Source organism: Lygodium microphyllum, chromosome 15 (assembly GCF_053477565.2).
Source record: "Lygodium microphyllum isolate KBCC chromosome 15, Lygodium_microphyllum_v1.1.10, whole genome shotgun sequence".
In the NCBI taxonomy this organism is placed as follows: Eukaryota; Viridiplantae; Streptophyta; class Polypodiopsida; order Schizaeales; family Lygodiaceae; genus Lygodium; species Lygodium microphyllum.
Genome location: NC_141149.1, coordinates 21,844,235 through 21,863,573, shown reverse-complemented (window position 1 = coordinate 21,863,573; position 19,339 = coordinate 21,844,235). Strand labels below are relative to the sequence as shown.

The 19,339-nt window shown below is 44.4% G+C and overlaps 1 protein-coding gene across 6 annotated transcripts in view; it reads left to right on the top strand.

Annotated features, from left to right (window-relative positions):
* The window catches only part of DEG14 (Trypsin family protein with PDZ domain-containing protein), a 116,445-nt gene that overhangs the window by 19,119 nt on the left and 77,987 nt on the right, over positions 1 to 19,339 (top strand). The gene's annotated exons all lie outside the window — the stretch shown is intronic.

Below are 19,339 nucleotides of genomic sequence, written 5' to 3'. Positions count from 1 at the left end.
CTCAGCCATTCTCAGCAATTCTCAGCCATTGGGAGGAGATTTCAGCCATTTTTGGTGGGCTGATCTGTAATTTCTGCAGTAAACCCTAATTTACAGCAGAAATTACGGTTTAGCAGCCACCTTGGGATTCGTGCCATAGATTGAAGGCTCAAGGGATTGAAATCAGCAGCTGATAATTGAAGATTATCAAGGGATTTTCAAGAGCCAGCTCATCCCAAATTGATTTGGGGCAGCATTTGGCTAGTCAAGGGTCAAATTGGAAAAGAAGTCCTAGGTGAATCAAGGGGCAAATGACCCAAAAGGCTTGCTGGTCATTTATGACAGCAAGAGCAATTGGTTAGCAGGAGGAGATTGAAGAATCTTAAGTTGTACTCCTTCCAATTGAATGAAAGCTAAAGAAATACCGCAAGGGGCGCCAATTTTGGGGCCAATAGGGTGTTTACTGTCCAAGAATGTTATGGTAAAGTGTGTATTTCATTTTATGTGCATTTATTTATTACTGCAATTAACTCTTAAATCAGGTTATCACCACCCATTTCAAGAAGGAAGGCTGGTTTCACCTCATCAGGAGGCAACTCGCAGATATGAACGAGACTCGTATTTGATATCTCTAAGGAGACAATGTAGGCCTCTGTAGACCAATTAGACAAACCCTCTAGAGTTGAGTAGTTCACCAATTGTGATGACAGAACGGTGGTAGTGTGGGTATGGCCTTTCCACTGCCCTTGTTGAAGGTTGTTACCCCCTTGCTTCCCTTGTTGGGGGTTACCCAATTGGGATGTGAGGGTTTGATTCTTGGATTTTGGCAGTGTGGCTCTTGCATCAGATCGACACTCGTTGTCATAATGGCGAGCCTTTTGACAATGTTAACAATACCTATTCTATAGAGACAGGGAACCCCTATTCTGGCACATAGGAATGGATTAACGCGCTATGGGAGGTTCGAGACTCGAGTTCATGAAACGCTGGCGGAATGTTCCAACCCGTTTCCTGTCCCGTTTCCTCCTGTTGTAGGGCCGTTCCCTATTTGGAACAACCGTTCTAGCAGCTGATTTAAAAAAAAAAGGGTCGATTCGTTGGCCCACCGACTCTCTCACCTCTCCCGTGCCTCTCGCCTCTGTTACCTGTGTTACGCGACTGCCCCACCTGTGCCGCCTTTGTTGTGCCTACTCCCGCTACTCCCACCTGCCGTGCCTGTGTGGCCCGCTTGCTCCTGCTTCTCTCGCATGGTTCGCCTGCCACACCTGCCTTGTTTGGGCCTTGCCTGCTCTCACCTGCCTCTCCCACCTGCCTCTCCTGCCTACTTGGCGTGCGGCCCACCTCTCCTGCTTGCTTGGCCTGACTTCTGTGTCCATGATTAGGTGAGGTTTGAGGAATCTCGATGCTCGTGTTGAAATTTTGGCTGAAATTTCTGCAATTTCATTGAACTTTGACACATGGATGTTGAAATTTTGGCTGCAGATTTATGCAAATTCATTGAAGTATACTGATTATTTGTCACTTCTATATAAATGGCAGCATTGACATCTATGGGATTTTCATCATCCTTAATAGGTACTTCGTCAACAACTGGACGAAGTCGAAGTACTATTTGGTCATGGTGGGATGAGGTAGATGCAGGGGTGCCATTGAGAGGTGGAGGGGCTCGCCCTTTGAAATGCAAACTTTGCTCTTATGCTCGCACTAGTGGGGCTGATAAAGTGAGAGCCCATCTTCTACATGAGGAGGGGAAAGAGGTGCGTTTTTGCACCAATGTATCAATTGAGAAAGGGCAGGAGTTACTTGACCGCATGGCCACTTCTATGGGGAATTCACATGCCAAGAGGATGCCAAATATAGCAGTGGATCCAACAACATGGACTCCAAGGCCAGCAAGGCATGTTGCTTCATGTAGAAGACCACCAGGATTAGTGGCTACATTACCTTCTCGTGGGCCATCAGTGGCAACAGGTCGTGGTGTTAGACTGAGTTCATTGCACACTTCAAGGAAACCAAAGAAAAAAGAGGAAACAGATTCAGTAGTGGCACACTTATTTTACCATGATCATATTGCATTCAAATCAGCCAGGTCACCTTCTTTTTTAAATATGGTGAAAAAGATTGCGAAGTATGGACCCACATATAAGCCCCCTTCATTAGAAACTATAAGGACTACATTGCTTCAGAAGGAGAAAGCAACCATAGAGATTGCAACAACAAATATTCACAATCAATGGGCAAAGAATGGAGTGACATTGATAGCAGATAGATGGAGTGACACACACCATAGGTCCATACATGGTGTTGTCGCATATTCTTGTTGGGATGTATATTTCATTGGTAGTCATGATGCTTCAGAGACTGGAAAGAGTGCAAATGTATTGGCATTCGAGTGGTACGAGGCAATGCAGGCTATCGGAGCAAAAAATGTAGTGTAGTTTGTGGTAGATGGTGAACCTACAAACAGGGCAGCAGGAAACATTTTAATGGCAATGTATCCATATATCACCTTTAGTCCATGCATGGCGCATTGCTTGAATAACTTGTTGAAGGATATTGGGGACTTTCCATGGATTGCATCTCTTGTTACGAAAGGCAACAAGATTATCACATTTATATGTAATCATTAATACTTGCATGCTGAGTTTCGCAAGAGAAGTGACAAAGAACTTCTCAAATACTCGGATACACGATTTGCCTATAACTTTCTTATGCTTGGTCGATTGCACTATTGCAAAGGTGCAATTAGGGAGCTATTTGCTAGTAATGAGTATAAAAATTGGACTGGGGCTGCCACTGCTACTGCTGTGTTATGTAATGCATATGTCTTTGATAGAGATTTTTTGGATGAGGTGAATCGCATCAACCAAATGGTTGATCCTATTATGCACATGTTGAGGCTTGCAGATGGCATGGATCCATGCATTGGAAAGATCTATGAAGGTATGGATCACATGATCGAGAGGTTGGAGAGTTTGGAACCAAATGCAGACAGGTATGAGCATATCAAGGAGTTATGCATCAACAAATGGAATGAGTATGACTCTCCTATGCATGCTGCAACATATGTGCTTGATCTTGAGTTTCAAGGAAAGATGCAAGAAAGAGATCTTGAGGTGGTCAAGGCTTGGAACGCATTGCTTGCAAGGCTTTATTCAAGCCGTGAAATGCAATGCAAAATTAAAAATCAGCTCTCTGTATATCGGCAAACATTAGGGATGTTTGGTACAGAGGATGCACTAGAGGACATAACAAATATTGGGGCTGCTTTATGGTGGGAGGACTACGGGGCAAAAGCTCCAGAGTTGCAGAGTTTGGCTATTCGTATTCTTAGCCAAAGAATCAGCTCTTCTTGTTCAAAGCAACTATGGAGCTCATTCAATCACATTCACACTCAAAGAAGAGAAATCGTCTTGATACAATGAAGACGAATGACCTAGTTTATGTGAGCTCCAATCTTCGCTTGCTAGCTCGTACATCAGTTGCAAAGGTTGATTCTTTTATACGTTGGGAAAAAGATGACGATGACGATGATGATGGTGATGGTGATGGGCAAGATGTTGTTCAATAGGATGAGCATTCAGGCACAGCGGAGCCATCTTCCATGAATTAGAGCACTTAGCAGCTAGCCTTTTGGAACTTTAGAGTATGGACTTGGAAATTTGAGCTCTTGTAACTTGGATCTTTAGACTTTAAAGTTTAGTGCATATTTTGTGTCTTTGCAATGCACACGTGTTGGACTAATGCAACATTGGTGATTACAATATTGAATCATGAATGCGACCATTCATTGCTGGTTACAATGTTTTGAATCTTTATTATTGTTGAAACTTGATTATTATGTCTCTAGAGTCTAATTTCACGAATTATGGTTGATATGATCTCTCTCTCTCTAGATTCTAAGACTTAAGTGTTGACTCTCTCTCTCTCTCTATATATATATATGTGTGTGTGTGTGTGTGTGTGTGCGTACCTTGTTGGCTCCGTTCCCGTTCCCGTTCCCATTCCCGTTCCGTGTTCATGATAACTATGATCTATTCTTTTTAGGTAAATTTTGCCATCCTTGTTTAAGTGTGGATTGATTGTTTCCTTGGGATTCACTAGCTCTATTTTGATTTGAGTTTTTTGGCCCTTGCCCTATTGTCTCCTTTGAGAAGATGCAACTAGAGTCCCCTCTATCAAGGATGTGGTATAAAATTGATTGAACAATTGTGCGTAATGCAACAACTGACAGCCAAACTCATAAAATGTGGGCATCTGAGGTTGTGAAATCATTTGTTGCACAAAATGAAAATATTTTCTCAGTAGCTTGTTAAGGAATAGGGTAACCTGAGTATTAGAGGACTTAGGAGCCACAGTGGTTGAGAACTTGGCAAGGAGACGCTGATAGTCAGCCAACTTGACTTTCAAGTCATCCTTGTTGGTGATTTTGAAATTTTGAAGCTCATGATCCAAATTGATGCAACGGGTCCTATTCCAAGTCACGTAGAAGTCAGTGAAGTGTGTTCAACCCTTGAATGCAAAGTCAAAATGCTGAAGCTGAGAGTGAAACTCAGGCAACAAACCCTCCATAAGCTTGACAATAGCGGAGGCATTACGAGCCTTCCATGAGTAGACGACCTCGTATGGAACAAGGGTGGGATCGGATTTGGTTTCAACCCCCACTAAATCCCATAGGTTTTGAGAGTCTAAGGCATGCCTCATCAAATTTGACCAAGTGGTGTAGTTTGACTCGTAGAAACAAGTCTTTCATTAAATGCATGCTTAGTGGATGAGGAACTAGAACCATGAGGTGCCTAGGAAGATGGATAGATGGGATAAGATAGTGGTGGATAAAAAGTGGGAGGGGGTAAAGATGGATAGGCAAAAATAGGATGCTGATGTCCAATGACTGTTGATTGCTGCGAAGGTATCAAAATGGATATAGGTCCATATGATACCATAGGTGTAGGTGGAGGCATTAGGACGCAATAGCCTCGTCCAAATGTTGGTTGGGGCACTACAGAATGATCGGATAGTCCACTAGGTAATGCCATAGAGGCAAAGTGCGATACCAAACGATCCACCCTCGAAGAATACCTTAGAGGAGGAAAATTTGAAAAGTGTGTGTGTGGGAGGTCAAGCCTTCATCACAGGAACATTATCCAGAAACGCGTATGTAGAGGTTTTAAAGGTTGTGCCTAAATGTGCAAAACACCCCCAGTGTAGTGTGTGGTAGTGGATAATGTGGTGCACTTAATGGAAGTGGAAAGAAAGGTGTAGCGGAAGATGAGGGAGGGATGAGTGGGAGCCCAAATAGATTTGTGATGGATGTTGTTGTGGGGAACATTGTAGATTCCTTTTGTCGATTAAATGCACTAGATGAAGATGCACCTACTCTATATTGACCATGAGAAATAAAATTATTTAAAGGAAAAGGAAGGATAGGAATACTTGCAAGTTCTTCTTTTAGTGTCTTACCTAGTTTTGAGTTCATGAAGAAATACTTGTCTTCCTTATTACTCACAAACCAAAGCTTCTTTTGAAGAGTCCCTTCTTGATGAGCATCTCGTGATCCAAAAGAAAATATAGAATCAGTTGGCATAGAAACAGAAATAGTAGGGTTCGTACCTAGCATTGAATAAAAGTAGAACTATGGAAGTGATGTGTAATTCAAGCTAGATTCCACTTGTGGATGACTAGCCCGTAGTGGAGATTCCAAAGGTCCTACAAGATCATTAGTTCTATGCACCGAATCTAAAGGAGAAAACTTGGGTTTACCTTCAACCTGCTGCCGAGCCCTATGCATAAGGATAAGATCTTCTTCAACGGCAGAAATTTGATATGGTTTGTGGACTCCATGGTCGTCCGATGGTTCTCCGCCCATGTCAAACTAGGTAGTAGCAAGCTGGGAGGCCCACTCCTAATTGTTTATGTTCATGTTTGGCTGTGGAGATTGGTGCAGTGTTGTGAATGTGTTCGAAGTCATTTGACCCTTGTTGTTCCTGCTTTTGCGAATGAGCTTTCCGATCAAAGGTGAAGGTTTTTCAGAGAGTATCTAGCTCTGATACCATGTGAATAAATACTTTAAATGCAAAAAGCATGAAATCAATCATACGACAAAGCATATACTGATAAACTTAGAATGGAGTTAGGGTTAGGGTTAGGGTAACTTAGAGACGGTGAACATGACTCCTTTATAATCATGATAAACGATATAACTAATTGAATTGAAAAAAAATACATATAGACAAAATGGATAAGAGGAGAAAGCTACATAATATCTAATCAAGTCTATAGAGTAGGAACAATGGAACATCATAACATACACTCCAATACAGAGCTTGAATCTCCCGACTACCCCCGAGATTATATCATGTATATAATAAAGGATTTCAATCTCACTTTTACTCTCAATCTCATTGATAATCACAATCACGATCTCGAATTATTAGATGAAGATTAAGAATAAGAATTGGCTCAATCAACAGTTTTCTATATGAATGGATGAATTGCATATTTTCTTAAACAATGTATTTCTCAAGGAAAGCTTGTTTCAACTTGTGTGATATACCAAGTAAGCAATGTATATACGACTCTCAATTCTATTTTCGATCTCAATTCTTATAATCAAACTCAACTATATAAGAGAAAATAATCATACATAACTCAAAAAGAAAAGAAGTAAGTGACAAGAACTTCCTATATCTATGTAGTTTAAACTATCTTGAAGTAGTTTAATGAATAATAAAGTGAACGAATAATGAATATAGAGTGCTCATGTAGCAAACACACTATGCAGTGAATATTGAGCCTTGAACTCTCGTATCTTGGGGGTCAAGGCAGGGGTTATGAGCCAAAGGCTTCCTTAGAGTATCGAACACCAACAAATGCAGCCAAGGAAGATTGGATGTGATGTAGACGGCAGTGCAAGAGAGAGAGACAAAAAATGTAGATACCTGAAGAGAGAGAATGTGCACAACAGCTATTAGGTGCAAGCACAACAGACATGGTCAAAGAACGTCAGTGCGGATAGCATTCAGAGGAGAGAGAAGATCTTAGCGATAGTTGTCAGTTGGTGGCGATAACAACCAATTGTAGACGATAACACCCAACTATAGGTGACAGCTCTTGGGACTTGGCGATAGTAGCAAACATGCGAAGAAGGCTAGAGTCAGGTGCCAGATGGTAGCAAGTGGTTGGTGGAAGCTTTGACTACGATGTCCTCCGCGAACGGGGTATGGGCAGTAGAGTTACGACTCCTGAAACCTGCAAAAATGAGATTGAGAGTGGTGGATTGCATGCCTATTTATAGAAAGGTTGGGACACCCAAATTAGGGTTTTGCATGTGGGACACAGTAACTCTCTAGGATCACGTTTAAAAAAAAAAGAGGTTTTCTTCATTAATTAAGCATGTTTTGGGGCTGTTTAAGTTAGGCTAATGCGTTTTTAGCTGAACACATGTGGGCTGAAAGCATGTTAATCCTTCGAATAAGAGCCACTTCTTTATCCCTTTATAAATAACAAGACAGTCACCTAGCCCTAGATGTAGTAAATACTGACCTCATCTTGGAATCTCAATATTAATGTATGCTTTTGTCACGAGGATGTGAAATTTTGGGATGTGAAATCGTCATCTATGTAGATGGGATCCCTTGGGGGTTTGTATAGTAGGGCCTTTATGAAGGTCTCTTCACCTCATCTTGGAATCTCAATATTAATGTATGCTTTTGTCACGGGGATGTGAAATTTTGAGATGCTTTAATCTTGCCAATACATATGATTGAGTTATTAATCAAATGTGCAAGGTTGTTTAGTAGATGTGATGCATATGGCAGTTATTTCATGGTAACGGGCGAAGGACCTTGAGGATGCAGTGGGTGCCAAAGGCAAAAGTTTTGATAACTTATGCCAATTGGATTTTGGTGGTTAGTTGGTGTTAGTTTTGACCCTAGGATAGTTTTTTGGCCGCTTGAGAGAGAGAGAGAGAGTTGATGGTGTGATTTTCCTACTATGGAGACATTTAGGAGGCTACCAACTAGTACAGGAGACCCTGGTGATGTAGGTGATAACATTTATGATGCCTATAGATTCAGGCAATAGCATATCATTCAGGCAACAACGGCTGGGTACTTCCCCTGGCAGTAGGCGATTGTAGAGCAGACAACAGTCAATTTCAGCCATTTCGTGCATGGAAATCAGGAATTTTTCTCTTTTGTGGCACTCTTTCATCTTTTCCAGCCAATTCTCAGGAGATCTCAACATCTCTTTGCCATTTGAAGCAGATCTCAGGCATATTTGGTGGAGCGCAAAGGGATTTTTATTGTAAATTCTAAATTTCTGCAGAAATTATGGCTTAAAAGCCACATTGAGATCCGTGCCAATAGGAGAAGGCATCGTACCCTGAAAGTAGCTCCTGCAAATTGTTGTATTGTCAGGGATTTTAGATGCCCAGCCATCCGTTGTAAAATTGGGGCAGCATTTGGCCAATTGGGGTCTAGTTAGAGCAAGTCCAAGGTGAAAATCAAGGGCAAATTGCCCAATTTGTTTGCTAATTGTTGGAACAACAAAAGGGCTTTTGGATTAGCCAAGGAGATCTCAGCTTGTAATCAATCCATTGGCAATTGAAGTTAAAGAAATACTGAAAGGGACACCAGTTTTTGAGCCAACAGGTGTCCAATGTCCAAGATTATTAAGGTGAATTATGCATTTCAATTTATATTTATTTGCTGATTGCTGTAATTAAGTGCTTGATTGGGGAATTACCACCCTCTCCAAGAAAGAAGGTTGGTTTCATGGTTCCATTACCGGGATACCCACTCAATCCCTTGATTTGGTGGGCTCGAGGCACGTGATTGCAAGCCAAACCTTTGTGCTAGTGCTGATTTTTTGTTCTCAGCCGAGAAACTACAGCAATATGTCTTCATACAACTAGATGGAATCAAGTAGTGATGATGCCTCTTAGTATGGACACTCACATGGGGAAGAAGGAAATGCAATGCCTGGTCTTGGACAAGGCTTAGACTATGGACAACAAGCTGAAAATTGGGCAAGGTGCAAGGCGTTCAATGCATTATGAGGCTAATGACTAGCAAAGTGAAGAGGAATTTGATGACCAGTTCAAGAATTGGATGAGGACAACAGTAAATCTCTTTGTTGAATTGGCAAAGGATCCTCAGTTCACCCAGTTTTTGAATACTCCGAAGAAGGACAATAAGGGCAAGAAGAAAAGTCATCTTCTACACCTTTGGGACAGCAAGGTGCATTGAAGGTAATGCCAAAGTCTTCACTTGAAACTCCCAAATATGCTACTAAAGCAAAATAGTTGGTACGTATGGGGTAAGGAATGCAAATGCAAGGCTATCATGGAAGTGCCATTCCAATGTATTTTGGACAGTTGGGTATGCATGCTATGATGGGGCCGCTAGGATACTTTGGTGGTAACTGTGAAGATATGGTAGGGTTTGCATTGAGGAAACATAGCATGCACGACCAAGACTAAAACATCTCAGACACTAAGCACAAAATGCAAAACACAAAAACTCAAAACTCAAACGCAAAGAGAAGAAACTGTGAAGTGAATGAATGTTGTAAATAAATGTAAGAGTGTATAGAATGCCCAAGAATAGAGCAATGCAGCGTCGGAGGGTGATGTCCATCGGAGACAGATCCCAAGTGTTGTGATGACTAGTCGGAGTATCGGAGTGCGAGAAATATCAAACATTGATTGCTAGTGTCAGGGAATTGAGGCGACAGTAGGAGAGGTGTTTGCTGAAGTAGACAGCCTCCTGGGTAGTAAAAACATAGGTATTGGAGTAGTCGCCTGGTGGGAGAGATGGCGGTAACCTATCGCTTGGTACTAAATGCTGAAAATGTAGGTTGATCAGGTGCTATGATGATGCAATAGATGGAGATCTCCAAATATCAAGGCCATAGTTACCAAGAACGGGGAATGGGAATGGGACCCCGCGGAACGGGGGGAACTCCCAAAGTTAGGGAACGGGAACGGGAACGGAAGGAACTACGTATATATATATATATATATATATATATATATATATATATATATATATATAGAGAGAGAGAGAGAGAGAGAGAGAGAGAGAGAGAGAGAGAGAGAGAGAGAGAGAGAGAGAGAGAGAGAGAGAGAGAGAGAGAGAGAGAGAGAGAGAGAGAGAGAGAGAAGAGAAGAGAGAGTAAACGATCGCGCGTGGAGAACGGAGCGATGGCGACCTGCCGTGACCCGTCTTCTGCAGCGACCTGGCTCGAGCTTGCGCCTGCTTTTTTCTGCCCCGCTTCTACACGCAGGTGAGAGAGAGAGAGGGAGCGAGCAAGGGACAGAGGCGTTGTGTTTACCTGCCTGCGGATGTGCCTCCCCTGCCCAGCGGACGTGTGTACCTGCTCGTGCGCTGCCTGAGCTCCTTCGTCAGACCAGCGCAGGGTTTGGCCTGCCCTGTTCGTGACCTGCCATCGCTTCCTCGTGAACAGCTGGCCTTCCTGGGGAGCCCTACTCTGCGATTGCTACACAGAGAGAGAGAGAGAGAGAGAGAGAGAGAGAGAGAGAGAGAGAGAGAGAGAGAGAGAGAGAGAGAGAGAGAGAGAACCAGAGGGCCTGTCGTGCCACCACGTCTGCAGCCGCCACGTCTCCCTGTTGCCGCCTGTAACCGCCCGCACGTGTGTTGTCTCCCACAGGCTCGCCGCCTGCATCTGGCGGCCCGTCAGCTGCGCCTCCAGCCCTGCTGTCGCCCGCGTGCACTGCGGGCTCTGCGCCTGGTTCACGCCCGTTCGCCTTGTGCGTCAGGGCTTCTGCCCATGCCTGGTGTCCGCCCTTGCCTGTCGGTCGCCCCCCTCGCTTGTCGGACCCTGCCCTCGCCAGTCAGCCACCGTGGTGATCGCCCCAGACTTTTAACGCCTGCAACCTGTTCGTGTGACGTCCTGAGGGTCGTCCTCCTCCGTGTACGAAACCAGCTTACAGGGGTGCAGATTTCTAACTCAGCCGACAGCGATCTGCACTGTGCGTCAGTCCTCTTTCGAGATCAGCTCGTCATACAAGATGGCTGGTTTGGATCTGGATTTCATAGACCAAACGGTGGCAGCACTTGGCCCGGATTCTGATGCTGAGGAACCGGAGGATATGGTTCCGTGCACTGAAGAGATGCCCCCGGGTCCTGACATCCAGCCTGCGGGTAAATGTACCAAGCATACCTCGGAAGAGATAGGTGTTATTCAGGATCGTTCCTATGCGCAGGTTGCTTCGGATTCTGTGGACTCTCAGGAGGTGGACTGGGAGCATCTGCTGGAATTTGCCAACACTTTGCTTGGCGAATATGTTCAACATAATCAGGAAGCCTTTTCTGACTCGGCACCTGCCGATGTTCTGGAAGCTACCGTCGACCCCAAAACTGTCCTACGCTCCTTTTCGGTGTTTTATGATCACGCTGTGATACTCTTCTTCACTGGTCGAATCCCGTTGCTTTCCCGTATTCGCCAATGGCTGCAGAGTCTGCTACAAGGGGAATGTGTCGAAGAGATTTTTGTTGGGTCCCGAGGTTTTTTTGAAGTCCTCTTGAAAACTGAGACGCATCGTGCTGCTCTCCTGTCCAAACTACCTTTGTTTTTTGATCGTCGGTTGGTTCATGTGGTTCCATGGCGCCCGATGGCAGATTTTCAGCGCCTCCTGCAACGTGAATGCCCTGTGTGGGTAGAAGTGGAAAATTGTCCGGCTGTTTATTGGCCGCTATTGAAGGATGCTATGGCTGCTGTGGGCACGGTTCTGGTCCCTCCCAGTCTCAGGGCTGTGAATCGCAACCGCTTGTGCATGTTATGGGATACTGCAAGGAAAAGGCCTGCTTGGTTACGCCTCAATTGCTCTGGCATGCATCCGTTACACTTTCGTTTGAAATGGGGCAATTTTGCAGGCCATTGCTTTTCCTGTGGACAGTTGGGCCACTTTATGGCCGAATGCCCAGAGCAGCAACATATTTCAGATGCGGGCCATGTTGCTCCGCCCATGGAAGATATGGTGTGTGATGCTCCATCGCTGGATACTATCCACCTGCCCCAAGTCCTGGCCAAAGGTAAACAACAGGTTTCGGGTCTGGATTCCCGTGCCACTGATTGGGTTGAAGTACGTGCAAAAAAAGGCAACAGGACTGTTGCTGGCATGGAGAGTACTGTGCCTACTACCTCACAAGATTCCATGCGTACATATATGCGCAGGAAGGAAATGTTGTCTTCCGAGTGCTCTGCTCCTGCTATGGTTTCCTCAGCCCCCCGTTCTCAGCCCGCCAGGAAAATGTATTCGGATCGTCTAAAGGGTCCACCTGCAAAGCTGGCTTTTGACACCAGAGGCAACGTCATTACCCCGTGGGACCGTCGTTATCCACGTTCCAACCCCAAGCAAGCAGATATGCCGTCTACTTCCAAATCTGGTCCTCAGAACTCTTTTGCGGTGTTGGCGGATTTCTTGGATGAGGGAGTCCTGGACATTCTCGCCGACAAAGTCAAATTGAGGCAAGCTGTGCCTCGTACCTGATTGTGTTTTGCATTCACATGAAAATAGCCACGTGGAATGTGCGAGGAATTTGTTCTCGACACAAGCAACATGCCATGTGGACTGCCTTGTATGAGAATCAGTGGGATGTCCTGTGCACTGTTGAGCACAAGAGTCACGGTGACGCCGGAAAAGTTGTGGATTGCCATGGCTTTCGTTTGTTCTATGCAGGAACACAAGCGATGCATTATTCGGGTGTGCTCATGATTGTACATGCCAAATATCAGCCTGTTCTTATTAAAAATGATGTTCATGGCCGCTTTTTGGTGGTTGAAATTTTGTTCGAAGGGGAAATCTTATGGTTACTTGGCCTCTATGCTCCGAATGATTCGTTATCTCGCCGGGAGCTTTGGCAGACTTTGCAGACTTCCTTGTCACTTGGCAGACGGGGCTTCTTCATGGGGGATTTCAATATGTGTGTTGATTCTTTCCAGTCCACATCGGAGCACTCGGTCATGGATGCGCCGGAAAGTCGTATGTGGCATGAGTTGGCTCTTGTTGTTCTTAAGCAAGATCTCTGGTCCTGGCTACACCCGTCTTCTACAGGGTTTACTTTCCATTCGGCCCAGTATGCAACAACATGGTCGCGGTTGGACCGTATATATATCATGCAGAATGATGATTTTCTGCCTGAGATGCTCGAAATAAAAGTGTTGCAGCAATATGCCTTGTCGGACCATTTGCCTCTGCAGTTCGAGTTGCTTGCACAACCCATTGCACCTTTCAAGCAATTTCTGGAGAGACTCCCTCAGGGCTATATGCAGCAATTGCTTGACAGATTCTTCTTGGACTTTTCCTCTCAGGGCATTGCCTCGTTTGAAAGATTGCTCTCTAATGTGCAGCGGGTTGCTCGGCAGTATGGGATCTATCATGCCTCTCTTTGTCGGCGCCGTCGACAGGCAGCGGAGGACATGCTGGTTTTGGTTCGCTCCCTGCTGGTGGACACTCCGGATGATGCATTTCTGCTTGCACTGGCCATGCGGGTGGCCGATCTTATTAAAGAATTTCAGTTAAAATCGTATCAGCAGGCCAAATTGCAATATCTGACAGAGACTTTGCAAGATAGTGCATGTCAGACCCATAAGTTCTTTCGAGCTCTCCATGCCTCTCTTGCTCGAGAGAATATGACCAGACTCGAGGATGTGGAAGGCCACCTTATCCTGGATCCACAGACTATTGTGCATATGTGCATGAATTATTTCCGTGACCTTCTCGGTTCCGCTTCTCCACCTTCAGCCCAAATTACTCAGGCCCGTTCGGTTTTTTATGACCTGGTCCGCAATCAGCTTCCGCAGGACATGCAAGCTACTATGGAGTCAGATATTGGTGAGGCAGAGGTTATGGACGTCTTGTTACACTTGCCCAAAGATAAAAGTCCGGGTTGGGATGGTCTCACCAATGAGTTCTTTGAAGCTTTCGCTAACCAAGTGGCGAAACCATTGCAGGCTTTGTTTCAGCAGGTGTGGGAAACGGGGATCATGCCTCCCTCATGGAAACAAGGACTTATTAAACTGCTTCCAAAAGTTCCTTCGCCATCTAAGTTGACACAGTGGCGCCCAATTTCTTTGATGGGTTCAATGTACAAAATCTTTTCCAAAGTAATGGCGAATCGGCTCCATAAGCATCTCCCTGCCCTTGTGCACCCTCTCCAGTATGGTTTCATTAAGGGCCGCAATATTCTACACAATGTTTTGAATGCCCAATTGGCCATTGATTATGCCAGGCATTCTAATCAGGAGGTAGTACTGATTCAACTGGACCTGGAAAAGGCTTTTGACTATCTGGACTGGTCTTTCGTTGCTGAACTTATGTCTGCTATGGGCTTTGGTGCTCGGATGTCTCGTCTAATCTACACCATTAGTGCTGCGGCGTCTTCGCGAGTCATGCTGAACGGAGGCGTTACTGAGCCATTTGTCCTTGCCCGTTCTGTTAGACAGGGGTGCCCTTTGAGCCCTTTATTCTTTGCCCTTGCGACACATCCAGTTCTTTCCATGTTATCACATATGGCCGCCTCTTCTTAGTTGGCCGGACTGTCGCTTCCTACCGGACAGCACTTCATTAGCCAATCCTTGGCGGATGATACCTTTATGATTTTGCGTGCGGACAAGGATAACCTTCGAAAAGCATTGGATGTTTGGGGTCTCTTTGGTCAAGCGTCAGGCCTTCGTATCAATGCGCTCAAATCAGCCATTCTAAGCTGCACGGAGTCGGATTTGCAGTCCTTGGACTGGCAGGGTCTGGTTGTTCCTCGTGGCTCCATTGTCCGGCATCTTGGATACCCTTTGGGTGTTGATGTTCCCCCAAAGCAGCTTCTGCAGTGGATTTCTCAGAAAATGGTGGCTAAGTTTATGTATTGGAAGTCTCAGGCCTGGCCCTTCCATGTTCGCCTTAAAGTAGCCCAGATAATTATGTTGCCAATGCTCACATATTTCTTGCCATTGTTGCCCTGGACTACTACGACTCTGAATGTTATTACTCAGTCTATTCGCTTCATGCTATGGAAGAAGGACTCATTGCATGCAGGTATTTCCTGGATCTCGTGGTCGCATGCGTGCACCCCCAAACGCATGGGTGGCGGAGCTATTTTAGATGCCCAAACTCACATGCAGGCACTTCGTTGGTCTCTTTTCCGCGCCATGTGCTCGGATCATCATCCGTGGGTCGCTATAGCCCGTTATTTCCTTGAGGGCCATGGGCTTCTGCATGGCAATACCCAAATTCGGAGTTCTTGGTGGCATGTTCTTAATGCTGATTCGCGGTTCTCCAGTTCATCTTCATCGCTGCTTACTCATTTGGTATGTTCCTGGAAACACGTCCTTCAAAAGGCTCAGTGGCATCCAACGGAGGATCGCTTGGCTACTAACTCTTTTCAAATGGAATTACTGGCAGTCTCGCGTTTACTTTCGTGGGAAGGTAAACATGAGCTTAGAACCACGATTCAACCGGATGGCACGTTTGGGCTTGTCTTCGGTTGCGGATGCCACCCTTGCCAGTCGCAATGTGCTTATATCGTTTCGTACAGCTAGGAGGCTTTTCAGGATCCCTCGTGGATATAGGCCTTTATGGGAACAGCTTTTGACGGTGCTCCAGAGCAGACAACCCTTTCCTGCTCTTGCTTCGGATCATCCCTGGCAGGATTGGGACCTACAAGGCCGGCTGAAGTTGAGCAAAGCTTCTGCTAACCAAGTGTATCATCTTCTGATTAAAGATCATCAATGGCTAGTTACTAAAGCGAATGCTTTATGGGGATTGCGTAAATCCCGGTCATGGTGGAAGGCAACTGTGATGGAGGGCTGGTTGAACAAGACACCCTTTAAATATAAAGTCTTTCTTTGGAGAGTGATGATTGGGGGTCTTCCGCTTGCTTCGGCTCTTTCCAAGCGACGAATCTCCAATGGCACCTGTTTCTTTTGCACCACTACTATGGAATCCGCCCGCCACCGATTTATTTCTTGTCCCGTCGCTAAGAAAGTCTGGTTATTTTTGTCGACTGTTTGGCGAGGGGTGGTTGGTATAACCCTGCGCCCCTTTGATTGGGTTTTTGGCCAGCCCAAATACCCTACTCCCGCACACCCCCATATGAAGCTCATGTATCACTTTCTTCGATACTGGGGCTGTTGGCATAACTGGACCATTCGGAATGCTTTTCTGTTTGACTCCGCCTATAATGTTCAGCGGCATATTGTGAGGTTTAAGGGCCTCTTGTATTGGCAGTTAGCTCTTCTCCATCGTTCTGATTTGCTCTCTACGGAGGACTTCTGTCCCTGGCATATGGCAATTTCCTCCGCACCCTTGCCATGACATTGTAACTTGTAGTACTTAGAACCTCTTCACATGATGGCTTGGATTGTCGTCATGTATCTTGTAATCAAGTAATCTTGTATTTTTTTCGTAATTAATACAATTACCTTTTACGAAAAAAAAAGAGAGAGAGAGAGAGAGTCAGTCTTGGAATCTAGAGAGAGATCATATCAACCATAATTCGTGAAATTAGACTCTAGAGAGAGAATAATCAAGTTTCAAAAATAATAAAGATTCAAAACATTGTAACCAACAATGGATTGTCGCATTCATGATTCAACATTGTAATCACCAATGTTGCAATAGTCCAACAAGTGTGCATTGCAAAGACACAAAATATATGCTAAACTTTAAAGTCTACAGATCCAAGTTACAAGAGCTCCAATTTCCAAGTCCATACTCTAAAGTTCCAAAAGGCTAGTTGCTAAGTGCTTTGATTCATGGAAGATGGCTCCACTATGCCTAAATGCTCATCCTGCTGAACAACATCCTGCAGGAGAGAGAAAGACAAAAAACGGAGCCTGCAGGAGAGAGAAAGACTGATTGGGGGTCCTAACACCAAATTCCACTCCAAAGGGCCCTAGAAAATCTACTTTGCTTGCACCTAGTGCATCATTTGTATCTATCTTTATGGCAGATAATATAGCACATTCTAAGCTAGAGAGTTGGCAGGAGGCTTGAAAGTATCTCCAACGGCAAGAGTCCATGCAAAAGGAGCTTGAGAGGATGACTTGGACCTTGGTGGATCATTTGAACCACAAGAAAGTCATCAAGACCAAGTAGATTGTTAGGACTAAATTAAATGCGAATGGAACTTTGGATAAATACAAGGATCACCTTGTAGTGTAAGGCTTTCGACAAAAACATGGTATAGATTATGAGGAGACCTTTGCACCCACTACGCAGTTGACATCATTCTATCTATTGGTGACACAAGCCACTCACCACAGTTGACCGCTCTATTAGATGGATCATGGATGTCAAAAGTGTCTTTTTGAACAATTATTTGGAGGAGGAAGTCTATATGGAGTACCCTCCCGGATTTCTTTTTGCAAATCATAAAGACAAGGTCTTTCATTTACGGAAAGCTCTTTATGGAATAAAGCAAGCACCATGCACCTAGTAGGATGGATGAGTTTCTTAGAACTCATAGCTGCCATTCTACCCCCTACGATCCAAACCTGTATGTAAAAACCACTTCAGAGGGGACCAACTATATCCTTTTGTACGTTGATGATTTGTTTAATACGGGCTTAAATCCTACTACCATAGCGAATATAAAGGCCCATCTTTGCTCAACATTCGAGATGTCTAATATTGGTTAGTTGTCCTACTTCTTGGGGATAGAGGTAGTTTGATCTAGGGATAGCATTTTTGACTCACAACCAAAGTATGCCCTTCAGTTAGTTGAGTAGTTTTACACTAATCAAACATGGCTTGTGGCTACAGCTCGTGATCCTACTGCCAAGCTTTCTAAGGATTCCTTGGGTTTCAGCCCTTCGATGAGCACATCTATACGTCCATTGTGCAAGGAAACTTCTTTGATTGATTCATACTAGACCAAACCTTCCGTATTTTGTCTCAATACTCGATCAATATTTCAGTGCACCTTAGATGTCACATTCGATTGCTTGCATGCATCTGTTGAGATATATTTGGTGTATTTATTCTTATGGTCTAACATATGGACATGGTTTTGCTTTTACAAGGGTACACTGATTTAGACTGGGCTCAAGATGTGAACACATATCGTTCTCATAATGGCTATATCTTTTTTTTTGGCATGGCTTCCATTTCTACCCGGGATTGGCATGGATGCACCCTCGCCTACTACTTCAAATTGACGGGGATTAGGTGATTCCCTCTAGCTTTCCCTTCCACATTAAGAGGAGGTGGTCTTCTTCTCTTAAGAGTGACAAGATTTTTGTTTATTATTGCTTCACATACATTTATTTTTATACATGTCTCATCATCTACATCCTCTAGATGATTACAATTGTAAGAGGGCGCTTGGATATGGCACCGCTACATAGCATTTTACATGAGTATGATGATCTACATTGCCTCTTGCATAATCTCATTCATTGGCATTCTATTCTTGTAAACATGCTTTTGTACACAATGACGACTTGCTCACATGTATTGAATAGTTGAAAGGTAGGGTTCATCTCTTCAGGAAAAGGAATATGCAAAATACAAATTGCTAGCTAGAGCCAAAGCTATACACGATAATAGCTGTCAATCCCATCAATTTTTTGCTCGTTTGCACCAGAAATATGCCCGGGAAAATATAGTGTGTTTAATGGATGGGCAAGGTGTTATGTGGCTGATCTTGCTTCCATCATTCGGATGAGTGTTGACTTTTATAGATCCTTATTGGGTCCACAAGAGATTCTTTCTGATGTTGTTCACTCTGCTAGCCGATATATTTGTGAGTTTTTTTTGGTGGTCAAGCTTCACATAAATCTGGAGTTATGTTGGTTGTCAAATCTTCCTTGCTACCATCTTTGGTTTCTTAGAACCCTCGCGGCTGATTTTTGATTCTGGAAATACTTTATGAGGGAGAGGTGTTGTGGTTGGTGGGCGTGTATGCTCCTACTGCACGGGAATGTCGTAAGCTTTCAGATGACCTACATTGCCTTGCCGTGGCTCATCAAGGCTTTGTCATGGGTGATTTTAATACATGTGTATTTAGGGATCAGACGATGTCTCTGCATTTGGTCACGGATGGTCCTAAGCGACAGGCTTAGGATGCTCTAGCAATTGTGTCTTTGAAACAGGACATGTGGTCTTGGATGCATCCATCACAACTAGGATATACTTATCGTTCTTTTCAACATCCAAATACCTTGGCCACACTGGATAGGATCTACATTTTCCAGAGTGATTCTTTTCTTCCCGCAGTCATTGACACGTGGGTGGAACGATAATATGTCTTGTCAGATCATTACCCTTTGGTCTTGCAAATGAGCCATAGACGTATTCATGCATTTAAGGCTCTCCCTACTCGTTTGCCTCTTCGTTTTA